We start from the raw sequence: 23,035 nt of genomic DNA, 5'->3' as shown, positions 1-23,035 counted from the left end.
TGAAGAAATGGGGAGCAGCCGGAATTACACACTTCGGCAAACTCTGCTCTTCTTCGGGGTTTCACACATTTGAGGAACTAAGAATGAAATTTCAAATTAACAACAGAGACTTCTTCAAATACCTACAAATACGGGATTTCATAACAAAAAGAAATCTCTGTGAAATCATCAGCATAAAATGTGAGATATTTGAGACACTGTCGTCCAGTAAAGTTAACACCATTAGTGAAATATATATCCTACTAAGTAACTTGGTACCTGATGATATAGGAAAGATAGCCTCGAAATGGGAAAAAAAATTGACATATCCCGAGCTGAAATTGAAAGTACAATGGTAATGTCACAAAATTATTTACTATCAACTAAACTTCAAACACAGTTTTATAAAACCCTCTTGATGTTATATTACACTCCTGACAAAATTGCAAAATGGGGCTCGGGTGAAGGAACTCATTGTCCCCGGTGCCACTTTCCGAATGCAGACTGTATACATATTTTTGCTACCTGCGACGGCCTATCCCAATTGAAACTCGATATTGAGAGGTTTATAACAGCGGTGGTGAAAAATCCCATTACCTTGAGTATTGAAACGATGCTTTGAGGAGCGAATGACCCAAACCGGAATCGACTAGGGGCGGAATTTATATTTATGTCAATGGCTGTTCTTAGGATGTGTCTTGCATCGGCCTGGTTAGATGAACTGGCACCCTCATTTCAGCAATGGCTTGCTAGATTACTAGCCACATTTAAGTTGGAAATTGCAATCTATAAAGGGAAAGGTAGAAAGAAACGCAATGCTGGTCTGAAAATTTGGGCTCCGCTACAGGAATGGTGTGATAATCAAGGCAATAATAATAATAATAACAGGGAACTCCCTCAAACCTAAATTTAGATTTATTGGGGTCACTCTTAGTGAAGTCTATATATGGGATTTAACTATTTAACCAGGTAGTAAGGAACAAAGGAACTGATAACTGCTCTTGTATTTGTATTTGAACTTGCAATGGCCTCTGTCTTCTTATTTGAAGACTTTATTTATGTATTTATTTATTTTTATGCTGTGCTATTATTGTACTTGTGCCTTGCTTGATGTAGCTTGATTTATTATTTTTTAAATGTCAGCTCTGTGATTGACTTTAGGGCACAGCACACAGTTATTAGACTGGGCCAAACGATGCATAATGTGGTACCCATATTGCATATTTTTCTTTTTGTATCTTTTTTATTTTTTTCCTAAAGAAGTCTGCCAGACTAAGGGGTGGGGGGAGGGTCAGGGGGTTATGGTGAACTCTCTCAGTGTAAATTTATGTATTCTATGATTTTATATAAAAATCAATAAAAACCATTAAAAAAAAAAGGGAGTGGGTGCAGAGGACTCCCATCAGTGCCCAACAGTGCCCAACAGTACAGGGGGTGGGTGCAGAGGACCCCCAGCAGTGCCCAACAGTGCCTAACAGTATAGGGGGTGAGTGCAGAGGACCCCCAGCGGTGCCCAACAGTATAGGGGGTGGGTGCAGAGGACCCCCAGCAGTGCCCAACTGTATAGGGGGTGGGTGCAGAGGTCTCCCAACAGTGCGCAACAGTGCCTAACAGTATAGGGGGTGGGTGCAGAGGACCTTCAGCAGTGCCCAACAGTATAAGGAGTGGGTGCAGAGGTCTCCCAGCAGTGCCCAACAGTGCCCAACAGGATAGGGGGTGGGTGCAGAGGACTCCCAGCAGTGCCCAACAGCGCACAACAGTATAGGGGGTGGGTGCAGAGGACCCCCAGCAGTGCCCAACAGTGCCTAACAGTATAGGGTGTGAGTGCAGAGGACCCCCAGCAGTACCCAACAGTATAGGGGGTGGGTGAAGAGGACCCCCAGCAGTGCCCAACAGTATAGGGGTGGGTGCAGATGTCTCCCAGCAGTGCCCAACAGTACCTAACAGTATAGGGGGTGGGTGCAGAGGACCCCCAGCAGTGCCCAACAGTATAGGGGGTGGGTGCAGAGGACCCCCAGCAGTGCCCAACAATGCCTAACAGTATAGGGGGTGGGTGCAGAGGACCCCCAGTAGTGCCCAACAGTGCCTAACAGTATAGGGGGGGCGTGGCTTTGACGCCGATCGGGATGGCGGCGTGAGCTCGCAGCTCCGCGCCTGGTCCCGCTATTTCGCCTGAAAACCACACCATTGGCGCTTCCTGTAAGGCGGTTTCTCCGTGGGAAGTATTGAGGGACCATCGGAGAGCAGCTGGGGGCTTCCAGGAGACCGAACATAGAGCTGAGACCCGATTCCGGAGGCCGGAGGTGCCGTGCCGAGAGTGAAGAAAATGGCGGCGTAGGGGAATAGCAGAGTCTGCTCGCGGGGCGAGGCGCATCAGAACTGAAACAAATTGCAAGCGCTTGCCAACGGGGCACGAGGAGCTTGAGCCCACTTGAACGGGCCTGCAGAGGGGACCTGGAGGTGCGGGGGCCCACGTCGGCCTGGTATACGGCGGGCACGGCTTCCGCTCACCCCCCCCCAATCTCTGCCATGGCGATCGCATGAGGGGCGGCCCCGGCTTCAGGTGGCTATCAGCACCGTCGTGGGAGCTTACGGCTGAGTAGCCCCGATAAGACATTTGGACGAGGACCGAAAACAGTGGGCGAGGCTCCTGGGACGGAGGGTACGAGGCCTGGTGGAGTACCTGAGGCGACCGTATGACGACGCACGAGGCAACTAAGATGGTGGCTGCTGGCGGAGCCTCCACCATGGAACAAGGTCGGAAAGATCGGACCGCGCTGGCCCGAGATGGCAGGGCTCAGGCTCTCCCAGAGGTGACGGAGCAAGGAACAGAGGCTGAACCAGCGACTGGACAACATCTTGGATGCAATAACAGCGACTAAGGAGGCTTTGCATCAGGACATTGCACAGGTCGCCACGGGGCTGGGTCTCTTGAGGGCGGACCATGCTAAGCTCTCGGACAGGGTAAAAGAACATGAACAATTACTCCAGGAGCTGAAGCCGGCGGTAGTGATCGCGGAACACAAGCTAACTGATATCCTCAGCTGCCTGAACACACTAGAGAGACGAGCAGAGGATGCCGAAAGTCGTAATCCGAGGAACAACGTGAGGGTAGTAGGCCTTCCGGAGAAAATTGAAGGGGATGACGTGGTGGCCTATATGGAGAACTGGTTCAAAACGGAGAGACAGAAACCGCTCCAAATCCGAAAATCGCAACGTATCCGTACACGAAACAAACTCAAGAGAGCGGTGCGGGATGGTCAGATGGCCGCGGACAAGAAAGGGGCACTAGCTGCGACAGCAAATATCACGAGGTCGCAACAAGAGAAGGCAGTAATTGAATCGGACTCTGGTGACGAGGAGGGCAAAACTGGAGAAGAAATGTCGGAGGCTGAGAGTTTGAAGGGTCCAGCGGTCACCTCACAGACATCAGATGGACTCTTTAATGAGTGACTGTTGAAAGGGCTGAACAATTCCGTTGCTTCTATTGGGGCAGGCTCTCCTAGTGGTTGACGGGCTGACAGGTATGGTGCTGTAAGTGCAGTGTGGGACTGAGGGCGTGGGACGGGAGCTCTGCCTGCCCTGGGTTGGCGCTAACTCACCTCCTTGCGGCCCTTACGGCCTTCTGTGGTGGCGACCACAGATTAGTCTAATGTGTGCTGTGTTACAGGTTTGGAACAGGGCTGAAGCTGGGTTATTAGGCCCTGTCCTGGGGAGTGGGGTTTGGGGAGTTTTTTCAACAGTTTCGATGGGGGGAAGCAACTGCAATGATGTGGGCAATGACTGGTTGCCATTGAAATGGTACGGTAATAATTACCATGGGGACGTTACCTAATTTGAAATGTCTAACATGGAATGTGCGGGGACTTCGAACAATGGTCAGACGCCACAAGGTTCATGCTTACCTGGTGAGGCGAGGCGTCCAGATTGCAATGTTACAAGAAACTCATCTAACTAAGCAAGAATGCACTGCACTGCAGAAGAGATGGCGGGGTCAGGTGTTTGGCACCACGTACTCGACGTTTGCTAGAGGGGTGCTAATATGGATAAGGGCCGGGATACCGTTCCAGGTTACGAACCAGCTGGTGGATTCTGAGGGTAGATATGTGGTGGTGGAGGGGAGGCTATATGGCAGGGATGTGGTATTATGCAGTGTGTACACCCCCAATGTTGATCAGGCAAAGTTTTTTGATGATCTAACGAGCTCACTGGCCTATTTCCTGGCAGGCCCCATCATCCTAGGAGGTGACTTCAACTCAATTACTAATGTGACGCTTGATAGGTCGCACCCACCGTTGACCGATTCCCCAGTACGTAGGTTAGCCGCACATAGGAAGGACTGGCAAGAGAGGTGGGGATTGATAGATGTATGGAGGGAGCAGCATCCTGACAGTAGGGACTATTCCTTCTTTTCGGCCCTACATGCATTACACGTCAGAATAGACTCGGTCCTGTGTAGTGGCCCCTGGCTGCCATGGTTACTCACACGGAATACCTGACTAGGACCATCTCAGACCACAATCCCTTGCTGGTATTGGTGCAGTGGCAGCGTGCGAGGACAGCGGTTCCAACATGGCGGCTGCGGCCTGACACATTGGAAGATCTGGAGTTTAGTAATGCGGTCCAACAGGGCATAGAACGTTACTTTGAGGAGAACGAGGGTTCTGCTACTGCGAGATCGGGAGAATGGGATGCGATGAAAGTGGTGGTGAGAGGCGTATGTATGGGCAGGTTCTCGAATGCAAGGACATCAGTCTTGAATACGCTAGCGAAAGCGGAGGATGCGTTAAGGGAATTGGAACAGCATAGGCCTGAGAGACCGGAATTACAGGAGCGGTTACTTGAGGCTAAGGAAGTAGTGGCGACTGAAACGGAACGACTGCGGTGCTATGATTATAAGCAATACACCATTAAAGCACAAGCCGAGAGGGATAAAGTGGGTACGCTCCTTGCTAGGATTGCTAACCCAGACATTAGGGGTTGCCCAATCATGAGCATAAGAAGGGAGTCAGGGGAAATGGTCTACTCGCAGGCGGTGGTGCTGGCGAACTTCCAGTCTTATTATGCGAAGTTGTATGAATGCCAACTAGAGGCGGAGATATCTGAAATCAGGGAATGCCTAGACTCTATCCCACTGCCGGTGCTGAATGACGAGGAGGCGAAGGAACTGGGAGGGCCTATAACGCTGTCGGAGATTAGAGTGGCCATTAAACAGATGGCGAGGAACAAAACACCTGGGGTAGATGGCCTACCGATAGAATTCTATCTGAAATATATTGATATTTTGGCGCCCAAACTATTGGTGGTGTACACTGAAGCTAGAAGGTTGGGGTGCTTGCCCAAGTCAATGAGGGAGGCAATAGTGGTGCCACTGCTGAAACCAGGTAGAGAGGCGTCCGATGTGACATCTTATCGGCCACTGTCCATGCTAACTGTGGACTACAAGATTGTGAGCCGTATCCTAGCCACCAGACTGCTGCCGCACATGACCAGACTAGTACATGGGGACCAAGCAGGGTTCATTCCTACCAGGAACACATCACTGAACATACGCCGACTGATTCGGATATTGGACGGTGCTGAGGACACAGACAGAGAATCTGCAGTCTTAACAGTTGATATTGAGAAAGCTTTTGATAGCCTTGAGTGGGCTTACCTAGATGAGGTGTTGGTGAAGTTAGGTATAGGTGAGGGGTTTGGTAGATGGACAAGAGTGCTGTATTCATCGGCCACAGCGAGAGTACGCCGAGGATCGATTATATCCTCAGATTATCCAGTCCGGAGAGGGATGAGGCAGGGGTGCTCGTTGTCCCCACTGCTGTTTGCGCTGGCGATGGAACCATTGGCGGCGCAGGCAAGGTCTGGGGCCATGTACCAGGGGATCGAGCAGAGTGAGAAGTCGCATTACATATCCTTATATGCAGACGATCTGTTGTTATACCTAGCGGAAGCAGACCAGGCCCTGAAGGGAGCAGTGGGCATGTTATCTAGGTTTGGCCGCTTGTCGGGCGTTAAGGTGAACTGGACTAAGACTTGTATTTTTCCGCTGCGGGCGGACACGCCATGTCCCCCTCGCGAGCTAGGTGTGGTCTGGGAGCCATCTTGCTTCACTTATATGGGTGTCCGCATCTAGCATGAGGCTGCGAGTCTGTTGGAGGGTAACATAGGGCATTGTATGCGCGCATTGAGAGGCTGCATATCCTTCTGGGCCTCCCTCCCTTTATCGGTGGTGGGCCGAGTGGCGCTACTGAAAATGGTGGCGCTTCCGAGGCTGCTGTATTATTTTCGCACCCGCCGATCTGGATTCCCCAGCGGGTCTTTAAAGAACTGAGGATGTTAGTGACGGACTTCATTTGGTGTCACGGGCGACGCAGGGTGGCATTGAATACTTTGGTCAGGCCCAACCTCGAGGGGGGGATGGCAGTCCCCGACTTTGAACTATACTATTTAGCAGCACAGCTTCAAATACTCACACAACACGTTGCCAGGGAGTTCAGAGGGCCGGATAATGAACGAGGGACTGGTATTCAACGCCACGTCCTGGCCTACATAGTTATGCAGCAGAAACTAGAAATGAGGGACCTTACAATGGAGGAAAAAACGATCAGGCTGTGCTGGCAAAGAAGCATAAAGAGAGCAAAGAGAGCAAGGCCGTATGCCCCAGAGATACCATTGGGAATGCTGACCGCTCTGCCGCATGGGGGTGATTGGTCCCCGTTGTCAGAATGGGAGGAGTTAGGCTTACAGATGGTGGGGGACTCATACATAGATGGAATGTTAGTCCCTTTCCGGACGTAGCAGGACCAGTTTGGCCTACCGGACGGGAGCTTTCTTCTGCATGCGGCGGTAGTGGCGGCGATACAAAAGCACTGGAAGGGAGGGCTGATGGAGCCGGAAACGACCATGGCCTGTCAGTATGTGGTGATGGTACACAGACAAAATATCGAGTTTTAAATTTCGATATACAATTATATCGAAGTTTAAATATCGATGGGATATAATATAAAAGGTAAGTAATATCGACAGTCTTAATATCAATATTAGTATGATATTAGTAATATCGAAGTTTTAAATATCGATGTCAATAATATCGAAATAAATAATTTCGATGTTACTAATATCGATTTTTAAATACATTTTGTGTATATTATAAAGTATTTATTATGTTTTATTATTTATTTTTAATGTAATTTAATTAAATATTGTCTTTTAGTACTGTAGCGGGTTGTGGGTTTATAGGGGAATAGGGTGGGAAGTAATTTAATTATGTTAAATTAATTATTAATTAGTAGGAATTATTAAATAATTAATTGAGAATTAATTTTTTATTAATTTTAATTAATTGATTAATTGATAAATATGTTCTGTAGCGGGTTATGGGTTTATAGGGGAATAGGGTGGGAAGTAATTTAATTATGTTAAATTAATTATTAATTAGTAGGATTTATTAATTAATTAATAGAGAATTATTAGTAAATAATTTTAATTAATTGATTAATTGATAAATATGTTCTGTAACGGGTTATGGGTTTATAGGGGAATAGGGTTGGAAGTAATGTAATAATGTTTAAATAATTATTAATTAGTAGGAATCATACATTAATTAAAAATAATTGGTAATTATATTTAATTATTTTGGTAATTATTTTTAATTAATTGATAAATATGTTCTGTAGCGGGTTATGGGTTTATAGGGGAATAGGCTGGGAAGTAATTTCATTATGTAGAGTTAATTATTAATTAGTAGGAAGCATACATTTATTTTTATTAATTGTTAAATAAATTTAATTAATTGGTAATTAATTTTAAATAATTAATTAATTGATAGATGTAATTTATAAGTATGTAATTTAAACCCCTACTGTTGCACTCTCTGGAGTTAGAATAGTAATTGTTACCCCTACGCAATCCAACACTTTCCCTACTGTTGCACTCTCTGGAGTGGGAATAGTAATTTTTACCCCTACGCTATCCAACACTTTCCCTACTGTTGCACTCTCTGGTGTTGGAATAGTAATTGTTACCCCTATGCTATCCAACACTTTCCCTACTGTTGCACTCTCTGGAGTGGGAATAGTATTTGTTACCCCTACGCTATCCAACACTTTCCCTACTGTTGCACTCTCTGGAGTTGGAATAGTAATTGTTACCCCTACGCTATCCAACACTTTCCCTACTGTTGCACTCTCTGGAGTTAGAATAGTAATTTTTAATCCTAAACTATCCAACACTTTCCCTACTGTTGCACTCTCTGGAGTTGGAATAGTAATTGTTACCCCTACGCTATCCAACACTTTCCCTACTGTTGCAATCTCTAGGGGTGGAAATAGTAATTTTTACCCCTACGCTATCCAATACTTTCCCTACTGTTGCACTCTCTGGAGTTGGAATAGTAATTGTTACCCCTAGGCTATCCAACACTTTCCCTACTGTTGCACTCTCTGGAGTGGGAATAGTAATTTTTAAGCCTACGCTATCCAACACTTTCCCTACTGTTGCACTCTTTGGAGTTGGAATAGTAATTTTTAATCCTACGCTATCCAACACTTTCCCTACTGTTGCACTCTCTGGAGTTGGAATAGTAATTGTTACCCTGACGCTATCCAACACTTTCCCTACTGTTGCACTCTCTGGAGTGGGAATAGTAATTTTTACCCCTACGCTATCCAAAACTTTCCCTACTGCTGCGCTCTCTGGAGTAGGAATAGTAATAGTTACCCCTACGCTATCCAACACTTTCCCTACTGTTGCACTCTCTGGAGTTGGAATAGTAATTTTTAACCCTACGCTATCCAACACTTTCCCTACTGTTGCACTCTCTGGAGTGGGAATAGTAATTGTTACTGCTACGCTATCCAACACTTTCCCTACTGTCGCACTCTCTGGAGTAGGAATAGTAATTTTTACTCATACGCTATCTAAAATGTATTTAGCTTTTTTATTAGTATTATGTTGTTAACGATTGTTATTTATGTGAATTTTTTATGTAAATAAATGTATTAGTAATTTATTACATTTTTATTAGTTTTTCAGTTATGACAATAATTAATTTAGAGTTATTATTAATGAAAAATATATTATGTATTATATATTTATTAATATTAATTTGTATTACATTATGTATTAATTTTAAATATTATAGTACATTTTTAAGTATGTTTATTACATTTATAAGTATTATTTTGTTAATATTACATTTTTATTATATTTAAAAAAAACGATATTTTACAAAAAACTATATTTTTGTCATTCTATATTTTATTTTTGTACTTATCTTGTTAGGGATAGGATTCCTATATTTTTGACTTCGATATTTTTGTTCCGATATTTTTGTATTTCGATATTTTTGATTTCGATATTTTGTCAGAAATTCTGTGGTGATGGCCGCGGGTATGTTTAAAGCGGTGACCTGCCTTCATAATAGGATGTTAAATGAGGGACTGGAACCGCTTCTGGCGCTGAAGACGAAATGGGAAGACAGTATAGGTAAGCCCATCCCAGACACGGTGTGGGGCCATATTCTGAAACGAACATGGAAGGGGACAAGGAATGCACGTTTCCAACAGGTACACTTTTATGTCCTGCACAGGGCATACCTGACCCCGGAAAGGATTAAACGGTACTTTCAGGTACATGACGCAGTGTGCCCGAGGTGCCTGGCACCTGAGGTTGACCTGGACCACCTGCTATGGGGCTGTCCGAAATTGGGGACGTATTGGCCGGAAGTGGGGGAACTCCTGAACGTGGTTACTGACAGGGAAGTGGACTTTGACATGGCTGCGTGCTTATTGCTTTGGTTTCCTCACACGAAGAACACAAAAATAACGAGTAAATTAATTGATCTAGGGCTCATGCTGGCCCAAAGAGAAATTACCTGGCGCTGGAAGTTCAAGGAGGGTCCGTCGGTAAGGAGATGGATGAATGAGCTGCTGAAATGGTCTGGATGTGAGAGTGTGCTCCGAATGAGACAAGCTGCTAGGACTGACAATGATAAAAGCTTGGAGATGGCGAGAGCATGGGAGATGATAGCTCAAGCGTTGCGTGACTACATGGTGGACGACGAAGAATAAACACACTGAACACTTGGGGCTCCATAAGACTTAAATGAACAATGGCACCACCCGATTTGTAGCGTGCCCCATCCTTATTGTAGCAGGACTATGCCCACATCAGCAGCGGTTAAGGGGGGAGGAGGGAGGTAGGGATTGTTTGGGGAGGGTTGTTAGGCACCGAGGTTATGTTCTAGGAGTGTCTGAGGCTGAGCCTAGGGCTAGGCACATAGCGAGGGTCCCCGGGTGGGCTCATATAGGTTGCCGTGGATGACAATTGATATACCCTGGACTCACACCACAAGCGACCACTGGTAGATAGGAGCAAGATCAGGGGTTACCAATCAGATATCGCTTACATAGGACGCTGGAGCATGCTGGCTGGTGCAATGGGAGGGGTGGGAATTTAGGGGGGTAAAATGCAGATACTAAATGATGTCATTGACCAGACACCCCTCTGGGGTAACCACTGTGGCGCTTTTACTGGGCATATGAATCGATGTGCCGCCCGGCCCCCGGGTTGTGGGTTAATTGGCTGTGTACGAATTTGTGATTACTTTGCCTATGCATTGTGACGCCCTGAGTGTACTGGTTGATCTATATTGTGAACTGGTTTCTAATTCTGCAATAAAAACAAATTAAAAAACAAAACAAAAAAAAACAGTATAGGGGGTGGTGCAGAGGACTCCTAGAAGTGCCCAACAGTGCCCAACAGTATAGGGGGTTGGTGCAGAGGACCCCCAGCAGTGCCCAACAGTGCCCAACAGTATAGGGGGTGGGTGCAGAGGACTCCCAGGAGTGCCCAACAGTGCCTAACAGTATAGGGGGTGAGTTCAGAGGACTCCCAGCAGTGTCCAACAGTATAGGGGGTGGGTGCATAGGACCCCATCAGTGCCTAACAGTATAGGGGGTGAGTGCAGAGGACCCCCAGCTGTGTCCAACAGTGCCTAACAGTATAGGGGGTGAGTGCAGAGGACCCCCAGCAGTGTCCAACAGTATAGGGGGTGGGTGCAGAGGTCTCCCAGCAGTGTGCAACAGTGCCTAACAGTATAGGGGGTGAGTGCAGAGGACCCCCAGCAGTGCCCAACAGTATAGGGGGTGGGTGCAGAGGACCCCCAGCAGTGACCAACAGTATAGGGGGTGGATGCACAGGACTCCAAGCAGTGCCCAACAGTGCCTAACAGTATAGGGGTGGGTGCAGAGGACCCCCAGCAGTGCCCAACAGTTTAGGGGGTGGGCGCAGAGGTCTCCCAGCAGTGTGCAACAGTGCCCAACAGTATAGGGGGTGGGTGCAGAGGACTCCCAGCAGTGCCCAACAGTGCACAACAGTATAGGGGGTGGGTGCAGAGGACCCCCCATAGTGCCCAACAGTATAAGGGGTGGGTGCAGAGGTCTCCCAGCAGCGCCCAACAGTGCCCAACAGTATAGGGGGTGGGTGTAGAGGACTCCCAGCAGTGCCCAACAGTGCACAACAGTATAGGGGGTGGGTTCGAAGGACACCCAGCAGTGCCCAACAGTATAGGCGGTGGGTGCAGAGGACCCCCAGCAGTGCCCAACACTGTCCAACAGCATAGGCGGTGGGTGCAGAGGACCCCCAGCAGTGCCCAACAGTGCCCAATAGTATAGGGGGTAGGTAAAGAGGACTGCCAGCAGTGCCCAACAGTATAGGGGGTTGGTGCAGAGGAACCCAGTAATTCCTAACAGTGCCTAACAGTATAAGGGGTGAGTGCAGAGGACCCCCAGCAGTGCCCAACAGTGCCTAACAGTATAGGGGGTGAGTGCAGAGGACCCCCAGCAGTGCCCAACAGTGCCTAACAGTATAGGGGGTGAGTGCAGAGTACCCCCAGCAGTGCCCAACAGTATAGGGGTGGGTGCAGAGTACCCCCATCAGTGCCAATCAGTATAGGGGGTGGGTGCAGAGGACACCCAGCAATGCCCAACAGTATAGTGGGTGGGTCCAGAGGTCTCCCAGCAGTGCCCAACAGTGTAGGGGGTGGATGCAGAGGTATCCCAGCAGTGTCCAACAGTGCCCAACAGTATAGGGGGTGGTTGCAGAGGACTCCCAGCAGTTTCTAACAGTGCCCAACAGTATAGGGGTTGGGTGCAGAGGACCCCCAGCAGTTCCCAACAGTATAGGGGGTGGGTGCAGAGGACCCCCAGGAGTGCCCAACAGTGCCCAACAGTATAGGGGGTGGGTGCAGAGGTCTCCCAGCAGTGCCCAACAGTGCCTAACAGTATAGGGGTGAGTTCAGAGGACTCCCAGCAGTGCCCAACAGTATAGGGGGTGGTTGCAGAGGACCCCATCTTTGCCCAACAGTATAGGGGGTGGGTTCAGAGGACCTCCATCAGTGCCCAACAGTGCCCAACAGTATAGGGGGTGGGTACAGAGGACTACCAGCAGTGCCCAACAGTGCCTAACAGTATAGGGGGTGGTGCAGAGGACTCCTAGCAGTGCCCAACAGTGCCCAATAGTATAGGGGTGGGTGCAGAGGACCCCCAGCAGTGCCCAACAGTATAGGGGGTTGGTGCAGAGGACCCCCAGCAGAGCCCAACAGTGCCCAACAGTATAGGGGGTGGGTGCAGAGGACTCCCAGGAGTGCCCAACAGTGTAGGGGGTGGGTGCAGAGGACCCCCAGCAGTGCCCAACAGTGCCTAACAGTATAGGGGGTGAGTGCAGAGGACCCCCAGCAGTGACCAACAGTATAGGGGGTGGGTGCAGAGTTCTCCCAGCAGTGTGCAACAGTGCCCAACAGTATAGGGGGTGGGTGCAGAGGACCCCCAGCAGCACCAACAGTATAGGGGGTGGGTGCAGAGGACCCCCAGCAGTGCCCAACAGTATAGGGGGTGGGTGCAGAGGACTCCCAGGAGTGCCCAACAGTGTAGGGGGTGGGTGCAGAGGACCCCCAGCAGTGCCCAACAGTGCCTAACAGTATAGGGGGTGAGTGCAGAGGACCCCTGCAGTGTCCAACAGTGCCTAACAGTATAGGGGATGAGTGCAGAGGACCCCCAGCAGTGACCAACAGTATAGGGGGTGGGTACAGAGTTCTCCCAGCAGTGCGCAACAGTGCCCAACAGTATAGGGGGTGGGTGCAGAGGACCCCCAGCAGCACCAACAGTATAGGGGGTGGGTGCAGAGGACCCCCAGCAGTGCCCAACAGTATAGGGGGTGGGTGCGGAGGACCCCCAGCAGTGACCAACAGTATAGGGGGTGGGTGCAGAGGATTCCAAGCAGTGCCCAACAGTGCCCAACAGGATAGGGGGTGGGTGCAGAGGACCCACAGCAGTGCCCAACAGTGCCTAACAGTATAGGGGTGAGTGCAGAGGACCCCCAGCAGTGTCCAACAGTGCCTAACAGTATAGGGGGTGCGTGCAGAGGACCCCCAGCAGTGCCCAACAGTATAGGGGGTGGGTGCAAAGGATCCCCAGCAGTGACCAACAGTATAGGGAGTGGGTGCAGAGGACTCCCAACAGTGCCCAACAGTGCCCAACAGTATAGGGGGTGGATGCAGAGGACCCCCAGCAGTACCCAACAGTGCCTAACAGTATAGGGGTTGAGTGCAGAGGACCCCCAGCAGTGCCCAACAGTATAGGGGGTGGGTGCAGAGGACCCCCAGCAGTGCCCAACAGTATAGGGGGTGGGTGCAGAGGTCTCCCAGCAGTGCGCAACAGTGCCCAACAGTATAGGGGGTGGGTGCAGAGGACTCCCAGCAGGGCCCAACAGTGCACAACAGTATAGGGGGTGGGTGCAGAGGACCCCCAGCAGTGCCCAACAGTATAAGGAGTGGGTGCAGAGGTCTCCCAGCAGTGCCCAACAGTGCCCAACAGTATAGGGGGTGGGTGCAGAGGACTCCCAGCAGTGCCCAACAGTGCCCAACAGTATAGGGAGTGGGTGCAGAGGACTCCCAGCAGTGCCCAACAGTGCCTAACAGTATAGGGTGTGAGTGCAGAGGACCCCCAGCAGTGCCCAACAGTATAGGGGGTGGGTTCAGAGGAACCCCAGCAGTGCCCGACAGTATAGGGGTGGGTGCAGAGGACTCCCAGCAGTGCCCACCAGTGCCTAACAGTATAGGGGGTGGGTGCAGAGGACCCCCAGCAGTGCCCAACTGTATAGGGGGTGGGTGCAGAGGACCCCCAGTAGTGCCCAACAGTGCCTGACAGTATAGGGGGTGGGTGCAGAGGACCCCCAGCAGTGCCCAACAGTACCCAATAGTATAGGGGTTGGGTAAAGAGGACTTCCAGCAGTGCCCAACAGTGCCCAACAGCATAGGGGGTGGGTGCAGAGGACCCCCAGTAGTTCCCAACAGTGCCTAACAGTATAAGGGGTGAGAGAAGAGGACCCCCAGCAGTGCCTAACGGTGCCTAACAGTATAGGGGGTGAGTGCAGAGGACCCCCAGCAGTGCCCAACAGTGCCTAACAGTTTAGGGGGTGAGTGCAGAGTACCTCTAGCAGTGCCCAACAGTATAGGGGGTGGGTGCAGAGGACCCCCAGCAGTGCTCAACATTGCCCATCAGTATAGGGGGTGGGTGCAGAGGACTCCCAGCAGTGCCCAACAGTATAGGGGGTGGGTGCAGAGGTCTCCCAGCAGTGCTCAACAGTGCCCAACAGTATAGGGGGTGGTTGCAGAGGACTCCCAGCAGTGCCCAACAGTGCCCAACAGTATAGGGGGTGGGTGCAGAGGACCCCCAGCAGTGCCCAACAGTATAGGGGGTGGGTGCAGAGGACCCCCAGCTGTGCCCAACAGTGCCCAACAGTATAGGGGGTGGGTGCAGAGGTCTCCCAGCAGTGCCTAACAGTGCCTAACAGTATAGGGGGTGAGTTCAGAGGACTCCCAGCAGTGCCCAACAGTATAGGGGGTGGGTGCAGAGGACCTGGGGTTCCTTGCAGTCAGCTGTCTGGATGTGTTGACCACCTTCTCATGCAGGTCACGTGACGTGTGTCACTGACACAATACATTGTTCTGCTAACTCTGACATGCCCAGATGATCATTTGTGTGCATGTCATGTCCATTTCACAGCCAACAGGGGAATCAGTTTTGTTGTAGGAGTGCCAACTAGCTGGCATAAGTGTCCATGATGTATAGCCCACACCAGATTCATAAGTGATTTCATGGATTTAAGCAGTGTTGATTGTGCTATGTACATTGTAATTGTTGTTTGCTGATTGTTGTACACCTTTTTACCCACACATGTCGTGCAGGGTACCCCCTCTGCCAAGGCCGTTGCCTGACTTGGATGCCATGAGGGAACGTGATTGCATCCGCCGCTACAGATTCCCAAAGGAGTTGATTCAGAATTTGATGGATAGTCTTGAACCACATCTGCAACCGCGACACAGGTATCCAACTGCGCTGACACCCAAGGTAAAGGTGATGGCAGCCCTACATTTCTTTGCCACAGGTACGTTCCAATTTACCATAGGTGATGTGGGGGGGATGTCCCGGACCATGTTTAGCCGTGTCCTACGTGATGTCTTAGCTGCTATGTTGCAGCACATTGATGAAGTAGTGTGGCTCACTGGTTAGAGGCGGCAGACCCGAGAGCAGAGGACGGCCCGGGACCAGGGTTCGATTCCCGGCGCGGCAGGTTTCTGGACCAGGGTCAGCGGACTCGATAATTCTCTCGCCTCGGTGCCCACTCTGACCAGCGATCACACTCGGCAACTCTGGGCATTAGCTTGCCTCATCTTCACTAACGGCCCCACCAGACCGCCGGGATGCCTGGTCTCACCCTGGAGATACCCATTAAGGGACCATCTCTCAGGGAAGCCAGGAAGGGTTTCTCAGCGGTCGAAGCGCCTTGGGACCCTCCGGGTAAGTAGTGCGCTATATAAATGCCTATACATTTACATTTACATACAATTCATTAAGTTCCCTACTCCACAAGAGTTGAACAATGTCATGGGTGCATTGCCCTGGGACACATGCCACATGTAATTGGGTCCATTGATGGGACACATGTTGGACTGGTGCCACCACAGGCTCAGGAGCAGGCCTTCCGCAACAGGAAACATTACCACTCCATAAATGCCCTGGTCGTGTGTCTTGCTAACATGATGATTTCCCATGTTTGTGCTCATTTCCCAGGATCATTCCACGATGAATTCATCATGAGGCGGTGCAGGGTACCACAGATGATGATGCAGCTGCGCAACCATCGGGCATGTCTTGTTGATGGGTTCACACTGTTTCTCATGTATGTCTCAATGTAATTTTGCTCTCTCATGGCTTCTCATTGCAGACTCATTGACATGATGTATTGTTGTAGGAGACGCCGGATATCCGAACATGCCGTGGCTCATGACTCCACTACGCAACCCCAGAAGTGCCGCATACCACCGTTACAATAATGCACACGGCCAGACCAGGCGTGTGATCGAGCGTACGTTTGGACTCCTGAAGAGCCGGTTCAGGTGTCTCGACAAGACAGGTGGATCCCTACCATACTCCCCACTCAAGGTGTGTGACATCTTCACCGTGTGCTGCATGCTGCACAACATGGCAGTGTAGGGGGACGTGCCACTCATCCTGGATCCTGATGATGAGGACCATCTACCCGTTGAGGACCAAGGCCTTGGCAAGGTTGCTAGCGATGAGGAGGAGGAGGATGATATCCGGAGTCAGCTCATACGCAACTTCTTCTCATAACGGTGAGTACCGGTAAAATAGTGTGCAAGCTACTACTATAGAGTGACATGTGTAGCATACTCTGTGTCCAGCAGACTGTACAGAAAGTCACTTTGATGTTTGTGGTGCAGTGCCACACAAGTGACGATGTCATGCCACACGCATGAGCGCAATGCTTGAAGTTTGAATGTACAAGTGTACTACATTGTTACTGTATTGTACATGACCATGTCTGAAAGAATATATTCAGTACATGACCCAGTGTGTGCCTGTCCTTTCCAGGTCGCCCTGCCTGTTGTCTGTTTGTGTCATTTGATCCTCCTGCAATTCCTCATGATGATGGAAACGTCGGATGAATCTGCGTACCCTGCACAGACATGTGGAAATGTCAGTTTGGGTAAGGATTCCAAACAGGCAGTTTATTGTTGGTATGGTTTCTTATTGTGTAGAAACTGTTCATGCACATGTTGTAGGCCCATACATACATGTCACATTACCATGTATCAAATGTCATGTTGCGCCACTCCCATGACAAGACAGTCACCTTTCTTGACAGTCATCTGTAAAAGAGGTTTGACTTTGGTGAATGCATCAATGTGTGTAAACATTGACCCTGACACATTGCGGATGACACGGGTTGCCATTGTGTGTCACATCACAAACACAGGCTCTGTGGACAGTTGCAGCCTCACTGTGTGCAGCAGGATGTGTCTGAATCATCCACTCAACCTTGTGGGCCAGTACAGTTAGATTTCCAGTGAACCACGTTGTGCCGGTGTGGGCCAGTGTATGTCCCACATGTTCTGTCAACTGTCCTGTGAGTCTGTTTGCATGGATGCTTTGCCCCTTGTGGCAATATGTCATGTCACTGTCATGTCATTACCTCAGTGCCGGTGGAGAACACTGCTTCGCTAGCCTTCTCAGTAAGTTGATGTTAACTTTCCATTCTCATGATGCCAGGTATGTTGCGCGGATTACATCACAACGTTGGGCTGTAGCAAATGTTCACAGTTACGTGGGAACAGTCTGGTGAGCTCATTGCCTGAATTCTCTTCTGCCATGCAGCATATCCTGGTCACGGTAGGGTTGTACCTTTTTGCATTGTTCCTATTTATTTGCTGTAGAGTTTGGTTACACATGCTTGTCCTGTCTAGCATAGTAAGGCACAGTTGCAAGAGGTAATGACTGGCCCCTATGGGGCTTCCTGGTGTTTAGGTTATTTCCTTCCTCCTTTGAGGAGCTGCTTACGGCTCTTGCGGGTGATGTCTACTTTCCCCTCATGACCGTTACTGATTCACAGGGCTGACTACGGATTGTTGGCTTTGTGTCATTTGCACTGCTATACGTCACAATTACTGAGATATCGAGCATCAATCATGCACTGTGACGTTGTTCATGACTGCATGGTTCTAATTGCATTGTAGCAGCCTAGTGAGCGTCATACATGCTCCATTTTGTTCACAACCTCTACTAACTCTCATGTGTCCGTGTTGAAGGATCTGATCTAGTCTCATTGCAAGATCTGTGATCACTAATAGGACACAGTGGCAGTGGTTAGACTACACAGGTGTGAGTGGTACAGTCTAGGTGCCAAGGTAATCTGGGAATCTGTTACAAAAAGTATGGAATCCTTATGCTTGGTTTGCTTTGTTTCAGATCTCCCTCCCTGCAGTTCCCATCCTCACCTTCCCTCGCCTGATCGCCCTAATGTGTCTGTCATTAGTAGTCAGAGCAAGGGGATATTGGGAGATGGAACCCTTCCAGCATTGATTACACCACTCTGATGGTCACAGGTACGGACAGTCCCTGGCAGTTGTGTGGAGAGTGTATCACCACCTTTACAGGTAACATCATTGCATGAGTGTTATTGTCGTCAGAGCAATGCCACCGGGCATGTAAATTGGCTGATGCAGCATGGCCTTGTAACAACTTCATCCTATTGTGTAGGAACTGTGTTTCACACAGTACATTGTGCCTCATTGCTGTCACCGCCGTTATCTTTACAGTCTGCATGCGTTCAATATGGCATTGTTTACAATGATTCTTCACATGTGGTCATGTGTACAGTGACAACAAGCATGCTGTTCGTAATGGCTAATGGACCATATTGTGCATGATGTACATGGTTGTGTATGTATTCTGTTGCTTGCTACACACAACGTGCGGCCTACAGCTGCTGACGCGGTGTGTCCTGTGCCCCGCTTGGCATTATGGTGACTTGTCCTGTGGCCGTGATGTTTGGTGACTGTTCACACATTTTCAGGCAGTGACCCATGGGTAACCAGCCACTCCAGGCTCACATACACATCTCACTTATTGCCTTGCAAGAATCCTTGTGTTGTGTGCCTGTTTAGCATGTTCTATCGCCCCTTCTGCCGTTGTGTGTTCACTCCTCCCAGCGGCAGCATCTCCAGCCACAATGCTGCACCGCGTGGCCTAATCCAGACACACACACACACCTATGAGATACTCCTCCATCCATCCATCCATCCATTATTGAAGCATGCCGCAGCTTGTCTGTGCCACTGTTGCACAACCGCCGTAACAAAGGCAGGTCCGTCAGCATCTGCAACATGCACACTGCATGACACTCAGCTCATTTGATGACACATGTGACAGCATCAGTAGAAAGTTTAGCTAGCAAGTCCCTCCCCTTTTTAATAGTGGTAGCCGATTGTCTTTGCCTGTCATAGGGTTTCCAGGTGCACACACACTTTAGTTTTACCTTAATTGATATGAGGGGACATAGTGGTTGTTTATTTGTGCACAATATTTATATTAGTTAGGGTATCACTATTTGTATTTTCCTTTTCGTTCTTTACTCGCACGAAGAGAGAGTGGCCGATGATGAGAGGTGGCTAAACTGCAAATTGTCGTCAGGAAACCCCTCGGGTGTGGCTACCGTGAGGCACTCTCTCTTTGCTCAGTTCATTTTCAATTTGTAGAGTGGGATCAGACCTTGGTGTAATTTGTATGTAAACCTGAAACACACCATGACCCTATGAATTAGAGTCAAGGTACACATCTGAGGCAGTAGTATAAATTGCCCATGTAACTCTGACATTCTTCGTAAGGAATTTGGTGTGAGGTGGTTTAGGCCTTTTTGTTGTTGAACAGTCTCTGAATATGGGGTGGCATTTTCCCTTTGTTCCCCCTTGGGCTCCTTTTGAAGGAATGACACATGTGACACAACAGACTCATGCCAAAGCCAACCTCCACACAGGTAGCACCAGACAATCATCCACCTGTTCACACGCTACCACAAACACACCCATAACCTGCCTCTCAGGCTGTGTGTGCAACTCATACTGACAACACGACGCAGACACACTTAACAGTGCGTGTACGTACAACCAGGTCATGTGCCTAGTACTGCACACACACTACTTCCAGCAGCACCACATTGTAGTCTATTACCTCGTTGACACAATAGCACCACACATCGCCTCAAATGCTGTAACGTGGTAGTACGCAACCTCAGAACACCACTTCTGCCTAGCCATCACAGACGGATTGTCAAAATCCCACAGGAATCACACACCCAATCCAGGATTATGATTGGTCAGACTAAACGGGGTACACCCTCAGAGTCACATACAACACCATGGACACAGTCTGCATTGTCAAACAGCTGCACAGCCAGTTTTACACCAGCATCCTGAGCAGCCTCATTGTAACTATCATCTACAGCTCTCCTATCCTACAGACAAAATTTGGCAAAGCCATCTATCAATCAATCGATTCATTGGTCAAACGCACTACCTACCTGTGACGGTCTCAATGTGCTGGGGGGGGGCTGCTACTGATCACCTGGGCTTGAGAAGTATTGTGAAGGGCAGCAGGTCATGGGTCTATTGTTGACTTGTAGGGAGGGTGCTCCCGGTCTTTGAGTCGAGGTAGGAGAATGATCTGTCACTGTCCGTGTTTTTCCCGATCTGAGTGACATTGGCGAGAGCATGGTTGTTAGAGCAGAGGCTGTGAGTGGGTGTGTAGAAGCTGAGTCTGTGGTTGTGGTATAGTGGTCCTGCGTGGTGTAGAGCTTTGTGTGCGTGGGTGTGGTTTTTTAAGCTGATGCTGTTGTTGGCAGGGAGCCACTGCAGGCCTCTCGGGTGTCGTGTGATGTGGCCGGGTTCTGGCAAACGAGGATCAGACGTGCCAAGGTGTTCTAGATGCGTTGCAGTAGGCTCAAGAGTTTGGTTGTTGTAGCTGTGTAGATGGCGTTCCCTTACTCAAGTCAGCTGGTGGAGAGGGGCTGGGGGACTGTTTTTTGTGTATTTGAGGTGATCCTTTATAAGATCCTGCGGGGCATTCAGAGGGTGTTGAAGCAGAAAGCAGAGATGGCGTTGTCCTGCTTGTTCATTGTGAGTGAGGAGTCCAGGATGCCCCCCAGGTTGTGTGCGTGTTTGGTGGGTTATGGTGCTGTTCCTAGCGATGTTGGCCACCAGGAGTCATCACAGGCTGAGCTGGTGGGGCCGAGGATGTGTGCCTCCGATTTGTGAGGATTCTGCATCATCCTGCTGTCCTTACTCCATTTTGCAACAGCCTTAATTCCTCTGTGGAGGTTGATGTTGCCAGTGTGTGGGTCTTTGGTGAGGGATATGATCAGCTGGGTGTAATTGGGGTAGGAGATGATATTGAGGCTCTGTTGTTGTGCCACATGGGTGAGTTGTGCCATGTGGATATTTCAGCCCGTTGGGCTGTGGGATGATCCCTGTGGGACGCTGTGGATGGTGTCAGTGGTCTTGGAACAGTACTGTGGGAGGCAAATGCTCTGGGTTCTGCTGGTGGAAAAGGATGTGGTCCAGACCAGGGCACTCTCTCTGATTCCTGCATCATGGATGCGTACTGTTAGGGTGCTGTGGGAGACCGTGTGGAAGTCTACTGATAGGTCCAGATGGATGTGGGCGTCTGTTTCTCCTTTGTCCATGAGGATGCTGATGTAGTTGGTGGCGGCAATGAGGGCGGTGTCCGTGCTCTGGTTGATGTAGGATCCAGCCTGTGTTGGTTCTATGATGTTGTTGTCTTTGAGGTAGCGGGTCAGCTGTCTGTTGATAATCTTCTACGTGACTTGTTCTGGGAAGGGGGGCAGGGAGATGGGCAGTAAGTTCCAGAGGTATTTGTGGTCCACCTTCGGTTTATTCAGTAAGGCGGTGATCACGACATTCTCCAGGCTCACAGTGAAAGTTGTTGTCTCGAAGGAGGTGTAGGATATTTCTACGGAGAAGGGGTGAGATGGCTTATCTGGCTTGTTTTGAAATGTGGATATGCCATGGGTTAGATGGGGATCCAGAGTGAATGTAGTCCTTGCTCATGATGGTGTCTTCATTGCTGACGTTGTAGCAGGCAATCAGGTGAATTTAGTGGGTGTTGGTCGTAGGGGGGGTGGTCTCGGTTGTGGATGTGGGTCTAGTGGAGTAGAAGCTGTTGTGTATGTTGATGATCTTACTGTGAGTGAAGTTGGCCAGTGAGTCACACAGATCTTGTGATGGTGGAATGTCGTTGGCCATGTATTTGGCTTTTGAGAGTTGAATAGCAATGTTGCTGTTCTATTGGCTGTAGTGTGCGTTGCTGTCTAGCCGGTCCTTAATGGCTGTCCTGTTGTCGGTCCTGATGAGTTGGGGGTGTCTGCGGATGGCACTCTTGTGTGCGTTGTAGCTTTCTGGTGATTGTTTGCAGTGCGTGCTCCTCTACAGCTTCCGACATGTGCACTCGGAGATCCTGGGGTCTTTGGTGAACCATGCAGCAATGTTGTTGTTGTGTTAGGTGGCGGATTACTTGAGTGGGGCGAAGGTGTCTGCGCAGTCGTTGATCCACTGTTTGAGGCAGATGTCAGCGGTGTGGGGGTAGGTGGGATAGGCTTGTGGTCCCAGGGGACAGGTGGCTGTCAGTTAGTCCTCGGTGAGCTTGCACCAGCAGCGGCGTGGCATGGTCTGTGTGCGGGGGGGGTGTGGTGGGTTTCCTGAATGTGAAGTGGATGCTTCTGTGGTCTGTCCAGTGTTGTTAGGTGTTGTTGTTGGATGAGACGTGTGGATTTTCTGAAGAGATGGGGTCCTGTGTGTGTCTAGCGGTGTGGGTATGGGTTGTCTCGAGTTGTTGTAATCCAAGGTTGACAAGGTTGTCCATCAGGGCGGTGGAGTCTGCGTCATTGTTGTTATGATGGTGGAAGTAAATTTTGCCAAGGAGGATGTAATCCGTGTAGGCGAGGGCGTGCATGCTGATGAGGTGAGCGATGGAGTTTATGAATAGTGGTAGGACTCCAGGTGGTCTGTAGATGAGTGTTCCTCTGAGGGTGGTGTTGGTGTGGATCTGTAAATGCATGTGCTAGGTGGTGGTGAGGGTAGAAATGTTGTTGATAGTGACTCTGGGAGTGTTAATGTGGATGA

Source organism: Lissotriton vulgaris, chromosome 7 (assembly GCF_964263255.1).
Source record: "Lissotriton vulgaris chromosome 7, aLisVul1.2, whole genome shotgun sequence".
Lineage (NCBI taxonomy): Eukaryota > Metazoa > Chordata > Amphibia > Caudata > Salamandridae > Lissotriton > Lissotriton vulgaris.
Note: the sequence above shows the minus strand (reverse complement) of the source record.